General features: G+C 45.7%; 1 non-coding gene across 1 annotated transcript; it reads left to right on the top strand.

The window, feature by feature from the left end:
• Window positions 1–6099: 6099 nt before the first annotated feature.
• Window positions 6100–6171, top strand: trnam-cau. Its single transcript has one exon. It is a non-coding gene; the product is annotated as a tRNA-Met (tRNA).
• The last annotated feature ends 1755 nt before the right edge of the window (window positions 6172–7926 follow it).

Here is a 7926-nt window from a genome sequence, read left to right as displayed (position 1 = left end):
GAAACCTGTTGATGTTCCAGCTGAAGGAGTTGACCCCGACTGAGTGTTGCAGACTGGCACATTCCAAGGTCCAGGACTACGTGTTAAGGGACGCAGTGAAGCTTGGGGCAGCTGCCGCCAAGGCGCGGTGGGGAAAGACCACTGTGTAAATTCTGCCTGCCTAACGAAGAACAGGGGGCCCATGCAGTCATTTGGGCTCTGCTGACGCCTCAGCTAAAAATGTAATCGTACAGACCTGTAAATAGGAATGATTACTCTGTTTTCGGTATGCAAACAAATGGAATGTTTACATATGTATGGCATGTCCAGTTATACAGATCATCAAAGTATTTTATGAATAAAGTATATTTTTGAAATAAAAAAAATGTGCAAGGGGTGCGTTCTACTGCAGCTACTGGCTAACTGCTTTTTGGAGCTGGCACTGCAGATGGCCTCCCAGCGGAGCATTCGCAATGCTGAGAATGTTGTGGGTAGCACATTTATTGGTCAAGACTGCTTAATTTTCATGGGCAGCATGGTGGCTCAGTGGTTAGCCCTGCTGCCTCAGCGCAGGGACACGGGTTTGATTCCGGCCTCGGGTGACTGTCTGCGTGGAGTTCGCACATTCTCCCCGTGTCTGTGTGGGTTTCCTCCAATCCAAAGATGTGCAGGTTATGTGAATTGGTCATGCTAAATTGTCCATAGTGTTCAGGGCTGTGTAGGGTAGGGGCAAATGTCGAGTGGTGGAGAATGGGTCTGGGTGGGTTACTCTTTGGAGGGTCGGTGTGGGTTTGTTGGGTCTAATGACCTGTTTCCACCCTGTAGGGATTCCTGTCTGATAAATCTATTTTTGGTGCTGCCACTATTAAAATCGCTCGAGGAATGCTTTTCATGGGAATCAAAGCCAGAACGGCTTCCTCTTGTTCTCGAAGACAAGCAAACAACTGCAGATGATGGAAATGTGAAACTAACCCAGAGAATACTGGAGAAACCAAACAGGTCTGACAGCATCTGTAAATGACCCACAGGCCTCTCTGTTCATTTCTGTTACTCTGCCTCATTGCCTTGGTTAATGGTAATTTCATAGCAAAACATCATGTTTCTGTGCTGTAAAAGTGCAGGGAGATCACTGGAATGGATTTTTTTTTAATTTCAAAAATATACTTTATTCTTAAAACATTGCCTTACATATACGTAGTCACAAATGCCGTTTGGTTTTGTACAGTCGGACATCAAGAAAACAAACATTTTTCTTGAACTAGACTATATTTACATGCATTTGAGGCAGCAGGAGAGTTCAATAACTGAATGGACCCCTATTTAACTTCAGCAGAAAGACAGTGGTCTTTCCCCACTGCGCTTTGGCAACAGTTGCCCCAAGCTTTAGAGCATCCCTCAGCACCTAGTCCTAGACCTTGGACTGTGCCAGTCCTGCAACATACGGTTGAGGTCAAATCCTTGCTCTGGAAGACCAACAAGTTTCGGGCAGACCAAAGAGCGTCTTTCATCCAGTTGATCGTCCTCCAGGCGCAGTCGATGTTTGTCTCAGTGTGCGTCCTGGGGAACAGACCGCAGAGCACAGAAATAAATTTTACGTCAGCACATGATAAGAGTCATTGAAGAAATGAAGAACATTCACAAAAATAAAGAAGTGACAAGGTAAGACACTGATGGGAGAAGATGAGTTAATGAAAAACAATAGGATCTTGCAGCTAAAGCCTGGAATTCATTAAAAATTCTACAAAAACCAGCTGAGGTCAGTAAGGCGTTCGACAAGGGTCCCCATGGGAGACTGGTTAGCAAGGTTAGATCTCACAGAATACAGGGAGAACTCACCATTTGGATACAGAACTGGCTCAAAGGTAGAAGGCAGAGGGTGTTGGTGGAGGGTTGTTTTTCAGTCTGGAGACCTGTGACCAGTGGAGTGCCACAAGGATCGGTGCTGGATCCACTACTTTTCATCATTTATATAAATGATTTGGATGTGAACATAGGAGACATAGTTAGTAAGTTTGCAGATGACACCAAAATTGGAGGTGTAGTGGACAGCAAAGAAGGTTACCTCACAGTAGAATGGAATCTCGATCAGATAGGCCAATGGGCTGAGGAGTGGCAGATGGAATTTAATTTAGATAAATGCGAGGTGCTGCATTTTTGAAAAGCAAATCAGGGCAGGACTTATATACTTAATGTAACATTCTAGGGAGTGTTGCTGAACAAACAGACCTTGGGGTGCAGGTTCAGAGTTCCTTGAAAGTAGAGTTGCAGGTGGATAGGATAGTGAAGAAGGTGTTTGGTATGCTTTTCTTTATTGGTCAGAGTATTGAGTATAGGAGTTGGGAGGACATGTTGCAGCTGTACAGGACATTGGTTAGGCCACTTTTGGAATATTACATGTGATTCTGATCTCCTTCTTATTGGAAGGATGTTGTGAAATTTGAAAGTGTTCAGAAAAGATTTACAAGGATGTTGTCAGGGTTGGAGGATTTGAGCTACAGGGAGAGGCTGAATAGGCTGGGGCTGTTTGCCCTGGAGCTTCGGAGGCTGAGGGGTGACCTTATAGAGGTTTATAAAATCATGAGGGGCATGGATCGGATAAATAGACAAGGCCTTTTTCCTGGAGTTGGCGGGGTCCAGAACTAGAGGTTTTGGGTGCGAGGGGAAAGATGTAAAAGGGACTTGAGGGGCAACCTTTTCACGCAGAAGGTGGTGCATGTATGGAATGAGCTGCCAGAGGAAGTGGTGGAGACTGGTACAGTTGCAACATAGTAGTGTTGTAAAAATCCCATGCAAGGACTGCACAAAACACTACCTAGGACAAACAGGAAGACAGCTAACGATCCGTATCCATGAACATCAACTAGCCACGAAATGACACAACCAGCTATCCTTAGTAGCCACACACGCAGATGACAAGCAACATGAGTTCGACTGGGACAACACTACTATTATAGGACAAGCCAGAGAACAGCCAGGGAATTCCTAGATGCATGGCACTCATCCACAGATTCAATCAATAAGCACTTCGACCTGGACCCAATATACCGACCACTGCAGCGGACAGCTGGAACTGACAACCGGAAGCGGCAAGTACAAATCACTATAAATGCCGGAGGAAACATCTCGGAAGTGCTTCACAGGAGGCTCCCAAGCACTGAGGATGTCACCTATCCAGGGGACGAAACGTCTGCAACACAAATTCCCAGCTCGGCGAACAGAACCACAACAACGAGCACCCGTGCTACAAATCTTCTCTCAAACTTTGAAGGGGATATATCCTCTCAGCATATACCCTGTCAATTCCCTTAAGAATCCTCTCTGTCTCAATAAGATCACCACTCATTCTCATAAATCCCCATCAGTCCCAACCTGCATAAACTTTGCTCATAAGATATTCCCTCCAAAGCAAGCATCATCCTAGTGAACCTTCTGTGAAATGCCTTCAAAGCAATATTATCTTTTCTTAAGTAAGGAGACCACAACTGATCACAGAACTCCAGATGTGGTCTCACTAGCACCTGGTACATTTGTAGTAAGACTTACAGATTCTTATACTCCAACCTATAGAAGCGATGCCTTACCAGGGTTTGATAAACCTACTGGAGGTGTATGACAGTATGCTTCTGGCAGGTACCATGTGCAAATCCATGAGGAAAGGTATCATCACCCTCATTCCTTTATTCTTTAACAGGATGAGGGGGTCACTGGCTAGGCCGGCATTTATTACACTTCCCTAATTGCCCAGAGGGCAGTTGAGAGTTAACCACTTTGCTGTAGGTCTGGAGTCACATGTAGGCCAGACCAGGTAAGGATGGTAGCTTCATTCCCTAAAGGATGGGTTTTTCCGACAATGGTTTCATGAGATTCTTAATTCCAGGTATTTATTATATATCTGCTATGGTGGTGTTGAACCTGGGTCCCTGGAACATTAGATGGGTCTCTGGATTAACAGGTGAAGAAGGGCTGCAGTAGAAGACTGACCAGGACTGCAGTAATGTGTGCAGTTCTGAATAAAGAATTGGAATTACTTTACCGTGCCTACAGCCAGATTACTGGCAGAGTAAAGCAGACAATGTTTACCTGCCCAAACCCAGCAGAAAGGGAGGGAGTGGGACAAACTGGATCAGGCGTAGAACAGTCTGTACCATTGTAGGAAACGGGCTGAAAATGTGTTGCTGGAAAAGCGCAGCAGGTCAGGCAGCATCCAAGGAGCAGGAGAATCGACGTTTCGGGCATGAGCCCTTTGGAATCCTGAAGTTTCATCCCACCATCAAACTCACCATGGACTACTCTCGACTATCTCCCACCTTGTACATGGCAGGTACTCATGTGACTTAGCCAACGTTGTCTATCTTATACATTGCAGGCAAGGATGCCCAGAGGCATGGTACATTGGGGAAACCGAGCAAAGGCTACGACAACGGATGAATGGGCACCGCATAACAATCAACAGACAGGAGTGTTCCCTCCCAGTTGGGGAACACTTCAGTGGTCTGAGACATTCGACCTCGGACCTTCGGGTGACCATCCTCCAAGATGGACTTCAGGACAGGCAGCAGAGAAAAGTGGCCGAGCAGAGGCTGATAGCTAAGTTCGGTACCCATAGGGAGGGCCTCAACTGGGACCTTGGGTTGATATCACACTACAGGTGATCACCATTGCACTATACACACACACACAGGCACTCCTATACACACATACACATGGACACACACATACACAGACACCCACACACACCCTTACAGACACACACACTTCCACACTCACACATGCATCCCCTCACAGACTTAAGACACTCTGCACTCACTGAAGAAGGGCTTATGCCCGAAACGTCGATTCTCCTGTTCCTTGGATGCTGCCTGACCTGCTGCGCTTTTCCAGCAACACATTTTTCAACTCATTACACATACACACACTTTCTATCACTGACAACCCCCAACCCAGACAGACAGACACACACACAGACAGACAAACAAAGACCCACATGCACACACATATTTTGTGGGGTGAATTTGTACTTGCAGAGTTACATTGTACTTTGCTCAAAAACTGCATGAATTCATGTAAAACTCCGTTATCTCACTTTTTAGATTACAATCAATCTAAACAACATGGCATAGACAGAGAACACAGGGGTGGATTAGTGGTGCTGGAAGAGCACAGCAATTCATGCAGCATCCAAGGAGCAGCGAAATCGACGTTTCGGGTAAAAGCCCTTCATCAGGAATGAACACAGGGGGCCAACACCTTCAACATATTGTCTAGCTATCACCATTGTTAACAGTTAACCCGAGAATGCAACTTTTTTAAAAAAAGGTTTTGTGATTTACACATGAAAGAAGTGAAACTATCACTGTATTCTAACAGATGAAAGGCTTAACAGACAATCAATTCTTCAATGTATAATTTCAGTTACATCACACTGTAAATGTTTGCTATAAATCCTGTGTGTTAGGATTGAGTTCTCCACAATCACCTGATGAAGGAGCGTCGCTCCGAAAGCTAGTGCTTCCAATTAAACCTGTTGGACTATAACCTGGTGTTGTGTGATTGTTAAATTGGCAACAGTTGCTTTGTTACACAAGGGACCAAGTAACACCTTAGTGCAACGTGAAAGACGTTTGCCCGATTCCCCAGTTGCGGGAGCACTTGAACATCCGGAAGAAAATATTAACCCAGCAAAAAATAACAGAGAATCTCTTTAAACGCTGACATCCCACACAAGACATCAACAAATACACAAGGAATCCAAACTGCCCAACAGAGACACACAACAGATGTTACTCGCTACAGTAACAAACCTCGACAGATGCACAATCACATTCACCACCAGATTGGAGCAGATACACGTCCACAATTGACAACAGGTTTTATTTTCCACACAGGAGGAACATCTGAACGAAGCTTGGAAGATGGTTTGCATGGTCCCCCCAGTGCAGAAGAACGAGCTCTTTGACATCAGAAAGAAAATATAAACTCAGCAGAAAATATCTCTGACATCTCCCATACCCAACTCCCTATGCACGTGTGTGGGACTGTATTAGTGACATTTCCAACTTTTTCTTTTTCCGTTACAATAATTATCTCAGCAAAAGTATGCTGCAAGTGTTAAATGAGTGGAGCAGAGTGGCGCAGCGGAAGCGTGCTGGGCCCATAACCCAGAGGTCGATGGATCGAAACCATCCTCTGCTATTTACTTTATGGAAACATTCCTTCTTACTCACACATTCACTTCATGCTTTGCATCAAAGCTTCAACCTGCACCACAACCATTTTTTTTTCCAGCGACCACCATTAGCACAGAGTAGCCGCAATTTCTGCATCCCCACCCCATACACACCCCATCCCACCACAAACACACCCCACCCCACACACACACACATACTCCTTTCTGTTAATGATGAGGAGGTGCAGGTGTTGGACTGGGGTGGACAAAGTTAAAAATCACACAACTTTCTCTTGACCCTCTACTGCACGGTCACCTTAAACACCAGAACAAACGCTGAGACTGAAATCGCTTCCCATCAAGTCTCCAATCTGCACCACAATAATGTGGGTTTTTTCCAGCAACCTCCACTAACAGAGATTATCCCTAATTGCTGTAACTCCCCCCCCTCTCTCCTTCCTATCAACCCTGTCCTGCACGGTCACTTCCAGAGGGCCACCTTCCCCACAGTCACACCAGAACAAGCGCTGAGACTGAAATTGCTGGAAAAGCTCAGCTTCCTCAGTTCTGATTTACTGCATCCGCAGTTCTGTCGGTTTTTATTCATGTCAAATGCTGCTCACTTTTCACAAAACGGAGCCTAGAAATGCAATCCCTGGGCTTAGATGGTGTACAGCTGAAGAGCTGCGGTAAAACAAGCCACATCATCCACTCACTTATTTGCTAATGTGAGAAAATAAAGCAATTATCATTTCGATAGTTAAACCCGAACCATAAACCAAGCCAATAAAACAAAACAGGGAGCTGGCGATTGCATTCTCAGAGGCTCGAACCTTTGTCTCTTAGATCCCGTTCTGTGTATTGACAGCAGCACTGAGCACACAGGGAACTGACGCATTAATTTTGTGCTGGTGCCGTGGACCCCTAGAACAGCATTTTGTAGCAAGAATTTTACATCATTGCACTGAGTGCCTGAAACCCCCGACAACATCAAGGCAGAGCCTCCCCCAGACTTTAAAGATGCAGCCACAAACTGTACATCCCTATTGGTGGCAAGAGAGCTCATTTGTGACTTTTAAGAATAGTTACATTTTGATGTACATCAATGTGACAGCACTGTCTGCAGTGTTTACATCAATATTGGCAGGAAATTAACCTTATTTTCCTCAGATCCTTCACTATGTGACACTGAGCCCCAAAGATTGAAATTAGTTCAGAATCCAGCAAAGGTGGACTGAAAAGGTAATAAACAGGGAGAAAGTGAACTACAAGGGCAAACTTGTGAGGAATATAAAACTGACTAAAGAGCTTTTTTACATACAGTCAGTTCTACAATAGAGTGTGTTTCTTCTGGAATGTGCCTACGCAGAGGAAGTCTGGAGTGGAATGCAGTGGTGTTTGTCGAGGTTCGTCCTGAGCAGCGCCGTGACGCGGGACTCCGTGCTCTACGGCCTGTTCCCCGGGACGCACACCGAGACGAACATCAACTGTGCCTGGAGGATCATCAACTCGGTGAAGGACGCTCTCTGGGTGGTCCGAAACTTGTTGATATTCCAGCTGAAGGAGCTGACCCCGACTGAGTGCTGCAGACTGGCACATTCCATGGTCCAGGACTACGTGTTGAGGGACGCGCTGAAGCTTGGGGCAGCTGCCGCCAAGGCGCAGTGGGGAAAGACCACCGTGTAACATCTGCCTGTCAGAGAAGAACAGGGGGCCCACGCAGTCATTTGGGCTCTGCTGACGCCTCAGCTAAATATATGGACATATGATTGATAAACGTA

Source organism: Chiloscyllium plagiosum, chromosome 39, assembly GCF_004010195.1.
Source record: "Chiloscyllium plagiosum isolate BGI_BamShark_2017 chromosome 39, ASM401019v2, whole genome shotgun sequence".
Lineage (NCBI taxonomy): Eukaryota > Metazoa > Chordata > Chondrichthyes > Orectolobiformes > Hemiscylliidae > Chiloscyllium > Chiloscyllium plagiosum.
The sequence above is the reverse complement of the archived record's forward strand: the minus strand, read 5'-3'. Positions and strand labels throughout refer to the sequence as shown.